Here is an 18,757-nt window from a genome sequence, read left to right as displayed (position 1 = left end):
CCGTAATTGTGTTTTTTAATGCTTCGTAATGCCTGCCAAGAGGGTGTCACAAGGGACATGGTTTTCACTGCAAATTCTTCTGCTATATTTATAATATTCATTTTTTTTCATTAACCTGCCTAATTTTAATTTTGCTACAATATAATGATGATGTATTCAGAAATGGCAATCCTTATGTTCAGCAGGCAAGATAATAAAGCCAGACTTCTGCTAAATATATATATATATATTTTTTTTCAAATGGTACCAAAGGTATGGAACTTCTGCCAATTTACTATTGTAGTTAGTGTAAACCACTCTAAACTTTTTGTGCATAGCACAATAAACATATGATATAAACGACATTGGGACACGTTTCTTGCAAAAGGTATTGATGTATTAAAACAATACTATAACCTGCTATATAAACGTACCCCATATATTGCACACACCCATATACAATGGACAGGCCCTATTATTGCTTCCGGCCTATTCTATACGTGCTGTGCTGCATAACAGTCCTTGCTAACTGCTGCTAAACTGAAAAGTCCAGCCGTATTAATTAGGACTATAACAAGCAGAACTATGCAATCTTTGCTGGCCAGCAAAGATTGCTTAGTTCTGCTAATTATAGTCCTAATGAATACGGCTGGACTTTTCAGTTTAGCAGCAGTTAGCAAGGACTGTTATGCAGCACAGCAAGTATAGAATAGGCCGGAAGCAATAATAGGGCCTGTCCATTGTATATGGGTGTGTGCAATATATGGGGTACGTTTATATAGCAGGTTATAGTATTGTTTTAATACATCAATACCTTTTGCAAGAAACGTGTCTCAATGTCGTTTATATTATTGTAGTTAGTGTCCCCAGTGGAGAATGTGCTATTTTAATTCCTGTCCCTTATGCTGTATACACACCATGCGTTTCTGCGTTCGATGCGTCCGTCGATACGCATCGATTCGATTATTTCCGACATGTCCGATTCAAGCTTCGATGGATCGTTAGGTCGATTTGCCATACTTTACATGGCAATCGACCTAAAAATCATCGAAATGTGTTCTGAAATGCTCGGAAATAATCGAATCAACGCGTATCGACGGACGCATTCGACGCGGAAACGCATGGTGTGTATCCAGCATAAGGGTGCATACACACATGCAATTTTGATTGGGCAATCACTGACAAATTTTATCATATTTTGAATACCATGAAAAAATTGTGTGGGCAAGCTCTACACAGAACTGGTAGAATTGGCCAATCAGAATTGGATGTATGTGCCAGGCTAAGGCCTGATATACACTTTGAATTATGATTGGCCAATCACTGACCAATTTTACCACCTCTATGTAGTATGAGGGTTTACTGACACAATCTGTTCATAATATTCAGTATCTGTGGAACTTCATACTAAATAGAGGTGGGATATTTGGTCAGTGATTGGCCAATCATTATTGAAAGAATGTAACAGGCTTTAAAGCCAACATATGAGAATAATATGAACAGATTGTGTAGGTAGATCCTTCATAAAGGTGGTAAAATTGGCCAGTGATTTGCCAATCATAATTTGTAGTGTGTACCAGACCCAAGCCAGATACACACATCACGTTTTGATTGGACAATTTTACCACTTCCATGTAGAGCTTACGCACAAAATGTTTTCATGATATTCAAAACATGGTAACATTTGTCAGTGATTGCCCAATCAAAATTGCATGTGTGTATGCACCCTTAGGGACAGGAATTCATGTAGAATGTTCTCTACTGGGGAGATCAGGGGGTAGAAGCTGGCTCAGGGCCTTGGAAGGTGAAATAGCTGCCGGGGGAGAGGGGTTTCAGAGGGGGTATGTCAGGGGAGTCCCAGGTAGCTAGAACCAGCCCTGTACGTACAATAGTTCTTCAGATGTGTTGACATACCTTCACTCATTAAGGGATTAGCCACTTCAGGATTCTGCGTACTCTTAAAGGGACACTTAAGTCAAACAAAAAAAATGAGTTTTACTCACCTAGGGCTTCCAATAGCCCCCTGCAGCTGTCCGGTGCCCTCGCCGTCTCCCTCCGATCCTCCTGGCCCCGCCGGCAGCCACTTCCTGTTTCGGTGACAGGAGCTGACAGGCTGGGGACGCGAGTGATTCTTCGCGTTCCCAGACACGTTAGCACCCTCTATGCTGCTATATGGTGTATGATATATGCTATAGCAGCATAGATGGCGCTATTGTGGCCAGGAACGCGAAGAATCACTCGCGTCCCCAGCCTGTCAGCTCCTGTCACTGAAACAGGAAGTGGCTGCCGGCGGGGCCAGGAGGATTGGAGGGAGATGGCGAGGGCACAGGACAGCCGCAGCGGGCTATTGGAAGCCCCAGGTGAGTAAAACTCATTTTTTTTGTTTGACTTAAGTGTCCCTTTAAGTACGCCCCTGAATCCTGAAGTGGATTCCATGGAGGCCGCTCCATGTCAGTTCACGGAGGGTGTCTTCGTGAACACCCTGCGAGCCGCCGATCGCGGCTCACAGGGTAAATGTAAACACACGGGGAAGATCTTCCCCGGTGTTTACATATGTACGGCGCTGCTGCGCAGCAGTGCCGTAAAGGAGATCGGCGATCCCCGGCCTCTGATTGGCCGGGGATCGCTGGCATCTGATAGGCTAAAGCCTATCCCATCAGGCGCAGGACGGAAATCTGTCCTGCGCCGCTCACAGGGGGAGGGAGAGGGAGGGAAGGGGAAGGAGGCCAGGAAGCGCTGCGGAGGGGGGCTTTGAAGAGCCCCCCCCCAAGCGCAAGCAGCCGGCGGTGATCAGACCCCCCCAGCAGGACATCCCCCTAGTGGGGAAAAAAGGGGGGAAGTCTGATCAGCCTGGCTGCTCTCTGATAGGTGCTGTGGGCTGGAGAGCCCACGCAGCACCGATCAGAAAAAATAAACCTGGCACAGAAGTGGATAAACATCAGGGGCAAGAAAAAAAAAAGCACAAAAGGTTTATCACTTTTGTCTTGCCACCTGAGGGCCCGTTTCCACTAGTGTGGCGCGATTTCAACAGGAAAATCGCGGCAACTAATCCACATGCAGTTGCGGTTTTGTTGCCATTTCTATGTGGATTTTCACACGGAATCGTTCACGGTTTGCACGACACGATTTTAACCATGTCAATGCCGGCATGCACTGACATGGATTTTCAAGCGGAAACGCATGGGAAAACTGCAAGACAAAAACGCTTGCGGTTTTCCTATTACATTACATTACCACGAATAGCGTGCGGGTGTGCGGCGTGCGAATTCTGATGGGTCTGCCGTGCAGAATCCCGCACAAGTGGAAACAGGCCCATCCACTTGTGTTGTCTATGCGAATCTGAATGCAGGAAACGCATGCAGGTTCACTCTAGTGGAAAGTAAGCCTTAGTCTTGCAGGTATTGTGCATGCATTTACTTAGAGCTGCAGATGTCCACAAGAACAAAATGATACATATCCTATATAATAATCTGCCTGTCCCTGCCTCCGTCCATCACGGGTGCCTCCTGCGCATTTGAAGCACACGGCAATGCTTCGGGCAGCAGTGGTAATGGGCACCGTGTGCACGCAGGGTCATGGCTGTGCGTAAGGACAGCGCGTTGCCTAGCGTCTGTTATGAAACGGGCGGGCTTTTTGCTAGTTCTTTGTAAACACATATCTAAAACGGTTTTCCCACCAATGTATTTATTGTTTTCTTTAAAGGGGCACTATGGCAAAAAAAATTATCATTTTAAATATGTGCAAACATACAAAAAAAAAGAAGTGCATTTTTTCCAGCGTAAAATGAGTCATAAATGACTTTTCTCCTATGTTGCTGTTACTTACAGTGGGTAGTAGAAATCTGACAGAAGCGACAGGTTTTGGACTAGTCCATCTCCTCATAGGGGATTCTCAGCAAAGGTTTTATTCTTTATAAAGATATTCCCAAAAATGATTTAAACAATGATGCTGGCCAGCTTCCCTGTTTGCTACACAGTTTGTGATGTGATGTCTCGGGTAGCTACACTTTCACACTATGGCTGCTCTGTGCAGAGAAAGACATTTTTGTTTTTTGAAGACATACAGTCACATAGAACAATAATGTTTAAATGTGTGTGGTATTTTTGCTGCCTTCTTTTTGAATATTCACATTACACTTTTCTTTGTGTGAGATCAGAAGGATTTATTTACACATTCATCAGCTGCTAAAGTTGCATTCATGGATCCACAAGCTTCTGTTATTCCTTAATGGCTGCTAGTAGTGAGGTTCTTTCAACACAAAAGGAGTCGAGATAAAAGCTTCAGTCTGGGGTCACCACCTTTCTTCTAACATACGTCACGGCGCTCCCATTTGTGCCAGGGAGGATAACGCACACGCAGACCGGCAGAAGACTATACTTTTCTTCCTGCAGGAGTGCATAGAAAGGTGGTTTGATTGTTATCAAACAGACCTGAGAACAGAGAGAAAGACATGGGAGCACAGTTCGAGATGAAGGCACAGGTGAGTCATTCCCCTGTGCCCCCTGTCACTGGAAATAATAGAATCCCAGCAAACCACTAGCTGGGAGGTATTGATTACATCAGCGCCACCTCGGGCACATTCCTTCTCTCTGTCTCTTTGGACTTTAATGACCCTTTTCATTGCTGGCTTGGAATTTAGATAAGGGTCATCTTGGAAGGGCAGAGCACCTCTTCCATGACAATCAGAGAACTGACTTGTGGGGGAGGAGAATGGACTCCTCAACTGCTGTAAATGCCTTATAGCCTTACAGGTTGTGTTTGGAGAGGAGTGATCCTAGGTGAATTCTAAGCTATATCTACACACTTATGCTATAAGACTATCTATGAATACTAAACACATATTAAATAAGCATGTATTCAATACTACTATGGCAAGTAATATACACACAAGTATACCAGGGAACAGCACAGCGACTAGCTGAAGATTTTGGTTGGCTTTATTTATTGAAAGTATAACTTGAAGGAAAAGTAATAGTTCCATAGCATTAAAAAATCGAAGCAATAATTGCGCACTATAGCAATAAAGCAGTGATGCTTGTGAATTTTCGCCAAGGTACATTTTTGCATCGAAAATGCTATTTTCGATTTTGAGAAAATTTTCGAAAAATATGGTTAAAATTTGCAAAAACTCTAAAAACCTGTATTTTTACCCAAAAAAAAATCACAAAAAAATGTGAAAAGGTGAGAATTTTGCGTGAAAATCATGAAAAATGTGAAAAATCACAAAATTATTACAAGATGATTTTCAATTACATTTTCGCTCTAAAGTCAAGTTTAACATTATTTTCGCAAAAATGAATGTGAAAAGAATATCCTCACTGTAAAACATAGAGCCACAGGCATTTATGATTGTAACGGCCGATTCACATGAGCAACGATCGGCAGCTCAGGTTTGGCACAGTTTCCCATTGGTGCATCTAAGTGTTTTTAGCACATAGGGGTAACAGAAATGCTGATGCTAGAAGCTACATGTAGCATCTCAGAAAAATCTGATCAACCCCAGCACTTGTGCAATTAAAGGGAACCTAAACTGAGAAGGATATGGATTTTTCCTAAAATAATACCAGTTGCCTGACTCTCCTGCTGATCCTGTGTCTCTAATACTTTTAGCCACAGCCCTTCAACAAGCATGCGGATCAGGTGCTCTGACTGACGTCAGACTGGATTAGCTGCATGCATGTTTCAGGTGTGTGATTCAGCCACTACTGCTGCCAAAGAGATCAGCAGGACTGCCAAGCAACTGGTATTGTTTAAAAGGAAACATCCATATCCTTCTCAGTTAAGGTTCCCTTTAAGAGTAAATGCACGGAGATGAACGCTCCCATTTATTTCAATGCAGGACACAGTGGCTCCCGGCAGTAAACAACATGCATGGTCGCTGGCAGCCGACCCTCTGAACCGGCCTTAACACTGTCACTATGCGCCCAGAAGTGATGAAGACAGGTTAACCTTGACAATACTACAGCTTTTCACGTAGTATCTTCCGTAGGAAGCAGTTTGCTGTGGCAAATAAAGATCCACTGCTGTCCTTGGCCATCTTTGATTTGTATTAGCATCCGCATGCATACTTATTTTGTCTTGTAAAACTACCTCTTCTAGATCCCTGACCTGCACTACCAAGTTATAAACAGCAGATAAAAGGGGCACCATTACCTTCCCATATACAGGTTCCTTAAAGCGGACCCAAACCAAACATTTTTTTTAATTAAAAATATTTAGTTGCACCACTCTAACACATACAAAGATAAATAAACACTCCTTCAAGCCTATGAGCATTTCAGTGCATGATTTTCACCCTTCTCTTTTCATGACTAGGGTTATACTGGGGGCAGCCATTAGCAATTCCTCCATTGCCGGACACCTTCTACTCCACCAGTCTGCCGGATTCTGTCCCGGCAATATGAAAGGAAGGGAGGGGCTCCTCCAATAAATGTAAAATATTTTATATTTGTCATCATGCAGCTGAAAAAAGGCTGCTATTTATTATTATAATTTAGAAAATAGATTTTATTTCTGAAATCTTGTATTTTTAATTTGGGTCCACTTTAAGTCTTTCAAAGTGGCTGTAGAGCTCAGGGCATCAGTTGGGGATTATTTTAAATTACAAAATGCAGCTGTTGATCATGGCAGCTCAAGCACTACCAGCAAACTGCTTGGAGACTTTACTGGCTCTGATTAGGGTTGAATCTCTGTGTACAGTGAACACTAGTACAGGGGCAGATTTATCACCACTAAGGCAAGGAAATCTGGAGCAGAACAGATGTGCAAATCAAGCAGATGTCCAAATAAAAGATTCTGGTGGGTTGCTATAAGTAGATGCTCCATTCCTGCCTGTTTTGAACCATAATTGTTCTAATTCTTCTTGCACTGATTTTTGATAAAGCTGTCCTATATCTTTTCATGAACCAAACCATTGCCCCCTCTCCCCCCAGGAAGGGAAGCATGACAACTTCCTTGGATGTCATGGTACATTCCAGTCTATTCATGTCTAGCTGTCTGTACAGCGTAAAGACAAATACTAAATATTAATGTATACAGTTTAGAGATCAAGGTTGTGCTCTCTGCATCTGCTGTTCAGCCCTGTCCCATTTTGAGGTTTCTGAGAACCATGTGGGAGGTAGAAAACTACTACAGGTGAATATGGAGGCAAACTATTCTGAATTGTTGGTAAGCAGGAATCTGTAAGTGAGCTGCACTGCTGAAGATGACAGGAGCCCAATGTGTTCAAATATTAAAGTACTTTTACAAAGCTCTACAATACAACTCAACTCTTACCTCTGCAATCCAGGTAACTATACTTTATATTTCTCTATTGCTCTTTATAGTATAACTAATGTATACTTAACCACTCAATGATGTCCTCTCTGCCACCAGTTGTAGAAGATAAGACTTGATTGTAAGTCTGCAGCACTGATGAGCACAGCACTAGTCACCCATAACAGTATGGCTATAGAGCCATGGACCTTACAGTTTTACAATGGGGAATTTCTTCCCCTCCATGGGTCCTGATTTACAAGGACAGCACTTCTTGAGATGTCATCATAAAGACTGGGGAACAATTTACAAGAAAATTGCAAATACAAAATGCATATATGTTGTAATCTTTATCCTATATAACACCAATGAAGATCAGATGAAGTGGCTGGAGCAGAGCCTTAGGTGGGTTCTGGAGCCAGGGTTCAATTGTGGTTGCAACCTCAGCACCCCCATTCCTACATCACTTCTCAACAGTAAAGACATATAAGAAAATCTGGAAGATGGGAGGGGTCGAAGTCAACTTTTACCACAGAAGTTGAAACTGATCTACTGGCATTTTTTTTTTGTGTTTGTGACAACAGAGGATATGGGACTTAAATTAAGATGAGTGTGCAAAGAGGGGTAGGACTTCAGATGAGATCAGTGCCCAAGGAGGTATACAACTTAAATAATGATCAGTGCATCTAGTCACAGAGAAAAGGTTGGCATGGACTTCAGATGGTTTCCACCAAACAAAGCATGATGAAAAATCCTTTATGCCAGACTTGCATATAAACAGGAAACTCAGCCTGGTTGTAGAGGAATGTGGGCACAGAGACCAGGAACTATGATATGAGGAAAAAATTGCAACTGTAAGATCCAAAGATCCAACCTGGAAGACTATGGCCTATTTTCCAGGAGCAATTGAAGGTGGCAAATTCACTGCCTTTCAGCTTCTCCTATCCACTTGAGGGGCGCTTGCAATGGACAGGAGTTCCCTCCATGTAGTTGCATTTAAGTAGGGCAGTTTCCATGCTCAGACATGACGAGACGTCTTTTACCATGGAACGTCACCATGTGCCAAATGTGACACACGCAGTGTTACCGAATGCTGCCCTTTGAATGCGTGTAATTGCAGCACAACGCTTGCGGCTGGCAGCCAGGTGGCTGAAATGTTCGACAAATGAGTTTTAGCCATTCATGGAAAAGAGGTCTCAAACCAATCCCAAAGGACAACAAAGATGTGCACAGGCATAGGGTCATTGAGGGACCCAACTGTGTATGAATGGTTTGGGCAATAATCATCTACTGTTTGTACATAGTTTACCTGCAGATAATGTAAATTGTTAAACTAAATACCCAACTACAGGCATCACTGACTCGTCTCATCAAATTATTAAATCAACCCACGATTGCAGAAAATCAACAGTTTGTTTATACTTTAAAGTTTACAACTTTAAAGACGTTAGAGTTTTTGAGTCATTACAAACTATGCTAAGCATTTAATTATTGATTAAAACTATTTTTAGATTACAAAAACAATTACCAAGAATACACAGACAAGAGAATACACATCCTCATGGATGACTCCTATTAATGCACTACTGAATTAGTTTAATTGCCCTTCTAAGCCAATAATGATCCTACTTAGCATGAGGCAGGGCAGGTTTGCCAGAATAAAGACCCAACAAATCCCTTTAAATTAGAGGCAATGTTAATGGTGATTTTAGACAGCAGATGAAGAATCTTTTTTTACCAACATTTTGTTCACCAGATGTTAATATTTTATTTTGCAGAAATGGTCAAGCATCATCATATAAATACTTACACCTTGTTGCTGTCTACTTACAGTAAATCACTGAAACAATTGAGGCATAGAAGGTTGTTTCGTAAGTTTACTCATAAATAGCCTCTATCTGCAACACAATGTAAATGGTATGGGTGCCACTGTACAATAAGCAAACATGGTATATGAAAAAAAGCCACAAGACATTACTGGGCATCATAGGAGACACCCTGTAAGTGGAATCATGGAGAAATATGTTGTCCATTTGATCAGGTGACATATTTGTTAGCTGAGAAAACTTGCTTTCAGGAAAAGGAAGTGATGATATTGTGACCATCCAATCAGATACTTACAAGTCTATAACATGGCCAGATCAACCACTTGCTCTATGATGTTCCTTATAGGCAATAATCTCAACAAGACAATATACTGAAAGACTAGGTTGCCTGATATTAACCAGTACAGTCTGTATTTACCTAGCATCCTAATTAACATCTTATTACTCTGGATCCATGCCCAACCCTACTGTTATCTTCAACTGTAGTTCTTTTCTGCTCATCTTCCAGTCTCTCTTCTCTATAGAACAGAGAGCTGAACAGCATGTTTCAGCAATTATGAGGGATTGTTTTGGCTGACTTTAGTTGCAGTTGTGCACTGGAGTTTAAGGTGCATGTACACACACAAATACTTTTACCTTTAGGAATCGGGACTCAATCCATTAGGCACAGCTGGTGGCTGCGTAGAGCACAAATGAATCACTAGCCTACAGGCTAGCAACACATTCTGTTGCTATGAAGTGGGGAGGGGCATGACAGAGTGGGCAGGATGAGAAGGGAACAATTCCCTTGGCCTGTGATCCAGTGATTCAGATCTATCAACAACACATCAGGGAGGATTGGGACTACCGTGCACATGGTAGAATCTTGGCAGACCTTGGTTGAAAGCCATTTACTGTTGTAGGAGGAACCCTGTTCATTGGTACATTTCCCTAGCTGAAAGAAAAGCATCAGGGAGAGGTGGCAATGTACTTCCCAAAGCAGGCTGCATCTGAATGACTACCAGCATAGGTGTGCATAGACTAATTAAAGGCAGGATACACATCTTGCATTCAAAACAGATGCACCAAATTAACATTAATAGAGGCTGTTAGCTTCCAAAACAGTTTGCATGCAAAGTGTTCCACACTTGATCCTTCCTCTGTGATGAGGCCATCCTTTTGGAAGGGACCCTAACCTCTAACTAATTAACAAATGAGCATAGTGTGAACCTGGGAGCAGCTGGCCATAAAATGGTTTATACATTTTTATAGAGAACAGAGGAGAAATGGCAGCGCATCATAAGACCAGGCCGCATCTGAATTTGCTTGCATTTCATTTTTATCAGAGGTTAGGGCTCTAGTGCATAATTGTAGCATCTGTTTTGAATACAAAGTATGTATGCTGCCTTTAGGGGGCTCTGCACACCCGTTAGTAGTCATTCAGATGTGGCCTGGTCTTTGAATGTGCTGCCATTTCTCCACTATAAAAAAATAGCATGTCAATACAGGCCAGCACTGGTATTGTTACACAATGATACCTGTGTATACATCCTAGAGAAACCCACCTAATACAGAGTGAACAATGAATATGTACATCAAGTGAAAAAGACTATACCTTTCTGAACAGTCAATAGATACTGTACATTCCATATAAAAAAAATTATATATTTTAAAAACACTGAAAGCATTCACAAGATTCACTTCTGTGTGCTACTGCATACTGCAAACCGTTGTTAATTATTGCATCATCATCATCATCATGGATTGTTATATAATTTCACCACTTCCTATAACCTAAACTAATTGTTTTTTCCAGCTGGATTGTTACGTTTTATGTGTATAAAGACAGCATACATCTTATTGCAAATAAACAGCACCACTAAAAAGCAAGTGGTCAAAAGAATAAGACAGCTGACGCAGATGTTATGCAAAACCGGGATATAAGTTGACTGATTTGCCTGTTAAGCTTAGTTGTGCCAGGAAACAGGGCTCAACATAATGAGAGTGGTGGCGAGCTGTCCTGGGTAGAGACGGAAAAGGACATGACAATGAAATCACAAGGCAATGAGTGATGCACACAAAAACACTGCATAGTTCACATTCCATCACTTTTTATACTGATATGTTATATCAACATAATCAGGTATATACAGAGAAATAAATCCCACTTTATTTCATGCTTATAAGAGCACTATTGTGAAACATTGTAAAATATAAAATAAATAAATATAAAATGTATATTTGCCCAGAAGTAAAATGCACCATAAATTATTTGTCTTCCATGTTGCTGTCACTTACAGTAGGTAGTACAAATCTGACCGATCTGACAAGATTTAAACTAATCCATCGCCTTATGGGGGAATCATATTATCTCCGATATTCTTTACAAAAGCTCCCTACTTGCTTGCACACTATTTTTGGGAACTGGAATTAGCTACCTGCCGTTCGGTAAATCGTTTTGAAAATATAGAGAATCCCCAGAATTCCCCGTGAGGAGATGGACTAATCCAAAATCTGTCAGGGCTGTTAGATTTTCACCACCTTTCATAAGTGACAGTGACATAGGAAAAAAATAATTTATAATGCATTTTACTCTGGGACAAAAGTACATTGTATATAAATCTATTTTAAATCTTACAATTTTTCGTGATAGTGGTGCTTTCATTTATACAGAATTCTAAAAAAAAAAACCAAAGAACTATGAAATGCCCAAGGGCCACATCTCACAGAAGTCCAAAGGCATGTAAACACGTGAAACCTTTGCCACATAAAACAGATGATTTCAGGCTGCCTGCTTTTGATAAATCATCTAAAAACATACCATTCTGCTCTATGGAGAGGGGAAAATGAAGGGAGGGGTCTATCAGCCAACACCTGTTATGGTAAATTACAATACTAATAATAGTCGTTTGCATGTCCAATCACTAATGAGTTCTGATCAGATATCGGAGGATACCTGTATACATTTGTAAAAAAAAAACAATGTTGCTGTGATGTTGCCGTTAATGTTTCCAAAGTAACTAAAGGAAGTTTGCACTAAGGCACCAGTGTCTTGTAGTTGTTAGCAGTTGCACCAGACAGTATAATAACTGCAACTTGTCTCTGGGACCAGTCTCTGCTTATGCCCACAATGCAAATTTTGCAGCAACTTTATCGCAACAAATTTTATTTTTATTTTTCAACTACCAATAGTTTTCTGTGATATCTTGTAACATCGTTTATCCAGGATCTGTTAAAGGATGTTTAACGAGGTGCAGTGATCCTGACCGTCGTCTTGCATCACTAAACGAGTGATCGTTCAGATCCTCATTGACCTCTGTGTAAATTTTACCATGATTGTGCAAACTATTATTGAAGTGATCATTCGCATTATCATTTGCTGCGATTGTGAGGATTGTTTGCCGTTGCTGATTGCATCTTCACATGGGTACTTAGCTTAAGTCTCTCCTGTGACATGGCCCTAACAGTTGGATTACATTATATTGCCCTATGGAATTTAAGATCACAGCTGTAAATGGTCATAGGCGGTCTTGGCTGCCTGCAGTGTGCTCTATCCCATGGCCATTTTACAAGCCTCTATACTATCATCTGTGCTAAAAGCAAGAAAAAAAAAAGGGGAGATGGCCTGCACAGCCATTGTATCCCTTATTTTGTTTTATGGCTATATACCTATCATGGTCTCTTAAAGAGACTCTGAAGTCTCAAAAAAAAACACGTTTTTCCTTAACTAACTTGATAAGCACTAATGCCCTACCTAAACCGCCGCATCCCCGCAGCTCAAATCCCTATTAAACCCCCCGAAATCCCTGGTGCAAGATTTGGGCAGCTCTTCCTGTAGAGGCAGAGCTTTGAGCAGTAGCTCTGCCTCTACTCCCGTCAATCAGCGCTGATCGCCGCCTCTCCCCACCCCTCTCCGTCTTCTTCCACTGAGAGGGGCGGGAAGAGGTGGCAATTAGCGCTGATTGACGAGAATGGAGGCAGAGCTACAGCCCAAAGCTCTGACTCCCCAGCAGCAAAAACCACGACCAAGAAAGTCATGGATTTTTGCACTGGGATTTGGGGGGTTTAATAGTGACTTCAGCCGCGGGGATGCGGCGGTTTAGGTAGGGCATTAGTGCTTAACAAGTTAGTTAGGTAAAAACGTGGGGTTTTTTGAGACTTCAGAGTCTCTTTAAGAGCCCATTCACACTTGAAAAAACAATTAGCGCAGTGAAATCAATGTACACAAATCGCAAAATGTGTTGCCTACAGCATATTCTCACAATTTCCAACGATTGCGATCAGTGCTTATATATCGATCACTCCAGAATCGTGAGAAAATACTGCAGGCAACACATTTTGTGATTGACCTTAATCATGAAACACCCGCCATCGTCGGCAATCGCAGCAATGAGATCACTGGCAAATGGCTACAATTGCGCTAGAGTTATAAAAAAGTGCTTTGGCGATTAGCGGAAATCACCCATTAATCGCCGTAGTGTGAATTGGGCCCTAAATGCCATGTCTCCTCTCCACCAAAAACAAAAATTACCCAAGGGGATCAGTTACATTATTAATGTGCAGTGAAGGGCAGATGTGAGTTGACTTTAAACATCCATTTGCATACAAGACATTTTTAGAAAAATGTTAACTTTTCTGCACATCATGGCTGACTGAAGTGAAAACAGGTTCACTTCACTTATCTTCATGGTACATCCTCTACAACTCTACAATGAATTACTATGAAATAAGTTATCCTTTAATTTTTATTCTTTTCAATTTTTTTTAGTAAAATGTATATAAAGTAAACAAATGCATAAAACGCACAGAAATCTATGCATACATAAGAAAACACAAACACACACACATACACACATTCATGAACACATTTCCACACTGCCCTTGATGAGGATATGACTATGGCAGCAAAACAGTAAGTGTTGCAACAAAAAGTTGGGAAACTGCTTTCAACGTAAGCCCTCAGGTTAGGGAGAACAGCCACACCTAAAATACAATTTAAAGGGTGGTTACACCTCTTAGAAAGTTTGATGAATAGCTTTCCAAACTACTTTCACGTCGAGCCACAGATAAATATATGTAGCTGAAATACCAGTAGCATGTCACTGAATTTTATGGCGCATAATTTACTACTCAATTATTAAGAGAGCACACAGGAAGGAAATAGAACAAAATATTCTTGGTATTTTTTTCTATGTCTTCTTCAAAAATATCATCTCAGAATTCACACGACTTAATGCTAAGCCTCTCGAATCTTCAGACTTATTTTTTTTTTAGTCTTTAGCTAGAATTGAAGTTTCTTTATCCTTCATTTTTGCACTGACAGCAGATCATAAAGTCTTATGAAGTCATTATACATTTCCGAACCCTTTAAGAAAGTCTTAGTCACAGTATATCTTTAATAAAACTTCAGATCGTTTTAAGCACTTTTTTGAAAAGATTTTGTGTACAGGAATCTGGTAATACAGTAAAATACACAAATAAATCATGGTTTAATAAAAAAAAAAGTCACTTTATTCATCAAATGTGCACGGTATTTGCAATTACAGTAGTTTATCTTTCAGTAACAATAAAAAGTTTTGCATGTTGTTTCATAAATACTTGATATCATAAGACAAGTCAATTTACAAAAAAAGGCTAAATGTATACTGTGTAAAACATAATCACATAATTAAAAAAAAAATAGAAAAAGAAAATTTAGAAAAAAAAAAAAAACATTCAAAAGAGCACTCAAAGGAATCAAACAGAACAGGAGGATAATTTATGTGCTATTCTGACTCAAATGGAATAAGTAAATAATTGTCCTGCAACACGGCACTCAATCACAGCCAAAGGTTGCTCATCCTACTGGCTAATGTTTTTTTGTTTTTGCCTTCTCAAAAACGTAAAATGAATTGCAAAGGAACTGCTTGATGCTGTTGGGATTATTAATATAAATCCTTTACATAAAATAATGATCTAATTCCCTTCTCTGTCTTTTGTTATGGCCCAAAAGGAAATATTACCAAGTAACGAAGCTTAATGAATCACCTCCTGTGAGAGCTACCAGTTACAGTCTGATTCAGTACACAAGGAGATAACAGCATAAAAATGACTATGCTTTTAGGTAATTTTACTTTCATACTCCTGATTTGTTAGGGCTAGCCTTATTTCTGTGTGCACATTGCACTTCAGTGGGCAACAGAGGAGTGTGTTAATGGTTCCTACCAGAAAGATGGTCAACCTCATACACCAAGTCAGTTTTTATATAATGAGTCAGAATATACTACTGCCTTCTTGTTTATTATTTGTGTTACATATTTACATGCATTTCAAGATGACAATTGGCTTATATCGCTTGTGCTCTGTTACCAGCCCACATGTTATGACAGAAAAGTTTTATCAAAATTGCAGGAATTCATTTTTTTCCCCATTTATAAATTGGTTTGAACTTTTCACTGTGAAAAGAAGTGAAGCACAGAAAAGAGGTTCAGATCTATTCAACCTTAGCCTTGTGACAACTTAAAGGGTAACTCCACTTTCATTTAGGCTCCTTTTGTACTAGGGGCCATTAATCTCTATGAGATAGGCCAAAGTAACTGCGGTGTGACATAAGGAGACGGAAGTGCTTCAATCAATGCAGACTCTGCAGCGTGGTGCCTAGTGGTACCGCATGACACACATTGGTATTGGAATCAATGGCACTACAGCAATCTTTATAGGTTGTTGCAATAGCAGTGCGATGCGCACGTGCATATCGGCAAAGTCTAAAGGGGCACAAAGATTTCTGCAGGGAAAAATCTACATGAAATGGTGCAGTGCAATTTGCTGCGGTAGACTCTTCTGCTGAATGCAAATTACAGCGCACCACGGCCCATATGCAATTCACTTTTTTTCCTTTGTTTTCTCCTTGGTGACAATTTCATAACTTGTCATAAAATGCCTTTTAAGCCACCGTCAAGCAAGAAAATACTCAAAATAAATTTGATAGTTATTTTTCACCAACATTTGGGTACTTTTTCAATTGTAAATTGCTGAAAATTTAGTTTAAATAGAAGATGAAAATTATCTCCTAGGAGATAACTCATGTGAAAAAAATGAATTGCATATGGACCCATGTGTGAAGCTAGCCTTAACAAACAATACCCAACAGATTAAGTATGTACACTGCAAGTATTTTAACAAGCTGTGTTACACAAGCATATCCCAAAATTTCACAGTCATAATCCCAGTGTCCATGCAGACAAAAATTCTCCTTCCTTGGCATTAAATGAGATGCCATGAATTTTATTTCCTGGTTTTCTGAAGATTTCTGTATAAACCCTTATCCATTAAGAGAGATATGACAATTATAGGAAGTCCTGCATACTAAACAGTATACTGATGCCAAACAATAGGCTAAAGTAGTAAGGTGATAATTAGAAAAAAAAAACATTTTATAATGGTATGTATAGATCTACTATAGGTTTTATAATCTTATTAATGAAAGTGGAGCTACCCTTCAAATACTTAAAATAATAACTATGTAAGTATTTAAAGGGAACCAGAGAGGCTCAAGAAAAGCTTTTATACATACCTGGGGCTTCCTCCAGCCCCATACGCATGGATCGCTCCCACGCCGCCGTCCTCCGCTGCCTGTATCCGCCGATACCGGGTCCCGTCATTACCGCCAGTCGGCCGGCGGACGCGGCCAATTCTCCGCATCACAGGGGGCTCCCTCCATACAGGTACGCATGTTGCTGCCTACTGCGCAGCCGCATGCGTATGGGTATGGAGGGAGCCCCTGTGATGCGGACAATTGGCCGCGTCCGCCGGAAGTGACAGGCCCGGTACCAGGAAGCAGAGGATGGCGGCGTGGGAGCGATCTAGGCTTATGGGGCTGGAAGAAGCCCCAGGTATGTATAAAATCTTTTTCTATTTTAGCATTCCTCTCTGGTTCCCTTTAACATTATTTTATGCAGATCTCTATGTAATGGGCAGTACTTCAAGTGGGACTGGTATGCATAATATATTATAGGAACTATATGAGGCCTTCAAAACCAGAACTAGATCAACTAGGAGGAAGTGTCCAGATTCATCCTGTAACTTCCACTTTGGATTAAAATAACAGTAACTGTAAAACTATATTGTGTATTTTTGCATGAAAATGGTAAAGTGCAATAAGAGTATGTCCAATATGAGATATGGCTCGGATGACCTCAAAGAAAAAAGGTATTGGAGGGGGCTCAGATTAACCCAATATGCTTGCTTCTATATTGTCTAAGAGGACTGGAACTCTACGTTAGGAGGATAAGGAGGCAACCAAAAACTTCTTCAAAAGTTAAAACTAAATTAAAACATAGTGGTCACTTCCTTTCTTTAAAAGTCATATACCAACTGGTAGGGTTACCATAACTTTATTACAGCATTACCAGATAAAGCCAGAACTCTTTCCCCTTGCCCCTTATTCAATTCATGTTTTTTCTCCCAAGTTTTTTCCTATGTGATATTTTTAAACCTTATCAACAAAATACCTAATAAAATACCTAAGCCTCCAGCAAGCATGAAAATAGAATCATTTAAAGTAGTTTTTCACCTACTTTTTGTTACAATTGCAAAGTGCTGAAAAGTTATTTTGAACAGAAGCTAAATAAAATTAGCAGAAAACGTAGAAAAAAAGTGAATTAAATAAGGGTCCCTTTCTCTTAATGTTCTCAGAACTAAGGGAAGATAACTGAAGTGGAATAGTTATTCAATTCACCTTTTCTCTTAAGTTTTCTTCTAGGTGATCTTTTTACACCTTATAAAAAAAATGTTGTTGTTTTTTTTTTTTTTTTAAGACACAAGCAAGAAAGAGAATACTCAATATAATTATGATTTTTTTTCAATTGCAGAATGCTGAACAGTTATTTTAAGCAGAAGGTAAAAAATATCTCCTAGAAGAGAACTTTGGAGAAAAAATGAATTGAATGAGGGCCCCTGACTCTAGTGCTATAAACATCTACATATGGACAACCCTACTTTGGGTGCTGAGAAAAACAAAACAAAAAAAAGCATCTGCATACACCTCAAGGTACCGGTAGTGATTTATTAAAAATGAAGATATTTACTTTAAAATATCTTACTTTAGTTGAAATGGCTTTGTGAATCCTTGGATTTGTCCAGGTATGCAATAGGCACTAATGACAATGTTGGGTGACGTAGGATACTCTGTTATATCTCAGCTCTCTGTTTTCAGCACGGTCAACAGAATATATATATATATATATATATATCAACATTTTGTTATATCAATTTCTGGTAACAATACAGATATGATAACAATACAGATATGATTTTCGTACATCTTGGCTTAGACCACCAGTGGAGGCCACTGTGTCAAGGGAATATGTCTGGATTAATCAAATTGTCAATTTTGTGTCATGGGAATATGTCTAGATTGTTTAATCAAATTGTCAATTTCAACTCTTAACTTAATTGGCAAAGTCTGAATTCTGTATTGTCACACATTCTGCTGTCAACATGTTCAAACTGACCCAATTTTTATAATGTTGTAGCATACACACAAACACATCCATAATGGCTCAATAACTCAAAAAGATCTTCCGTTAGCCCTGCAAATATGCCTTGTACTTCTAAGTCAAAAAGCTATCAATATAAACTAAACATGGAAATTGTTTTTTTTCTGAATTAAAAATAAGCAACCCGTAATCATTTTTATTCTCCTTATGGAAAAAAATGGCAAAGGAAAAACTATTTAATTA

General features: G+C 39.9%; 1 protein-coding gene and 1 long non-coding RNA gene across 5 annotated transcripts in view; one reads left to right on the top strand and one right to left on the bottom strand.

Annotated features, from left to right (window-relative positions):
- The window catches only part of PCDH7 (protocadherin 7), a 1,071,285-nt gene that overhangs the window by 999,940 nt on the left and 52,588 nt on the right, over positions 1–18,757 (bottom strand). The window lies entirely within an intron of this gene.
- Positions 675–18,129, top strand: LOC137546038 (uncharacterized). Its single transcript, XR_011026160.1, has 2 exons — positions 675–747; positions 17,888–18,129. It is a non-coding gene; the product is annotated as an uncharacterized lncRNA (long non-coding RNA).

This window comes from Hyperolius riggenbachi, chromosome 1, assembly GCF_040937935.1.
Source record: "Hyperolius riggenbachi isolate aHypRig1 chromosome 1, aHypRig1.pri, whole genome shotgun sequence".
Classification (NCBI taxonomy): Eukaryota; Metazoa; Chordata; class Amphibia; order Anura; family Hyperoliidae; genus Hyperolius; species Hyperolius riggenbachi.
The sequence above is the reverse complement of the archived record's forward strand: the minus strand, read 5'-3'. Positions and strand labels throughout refer to the sequence as shown.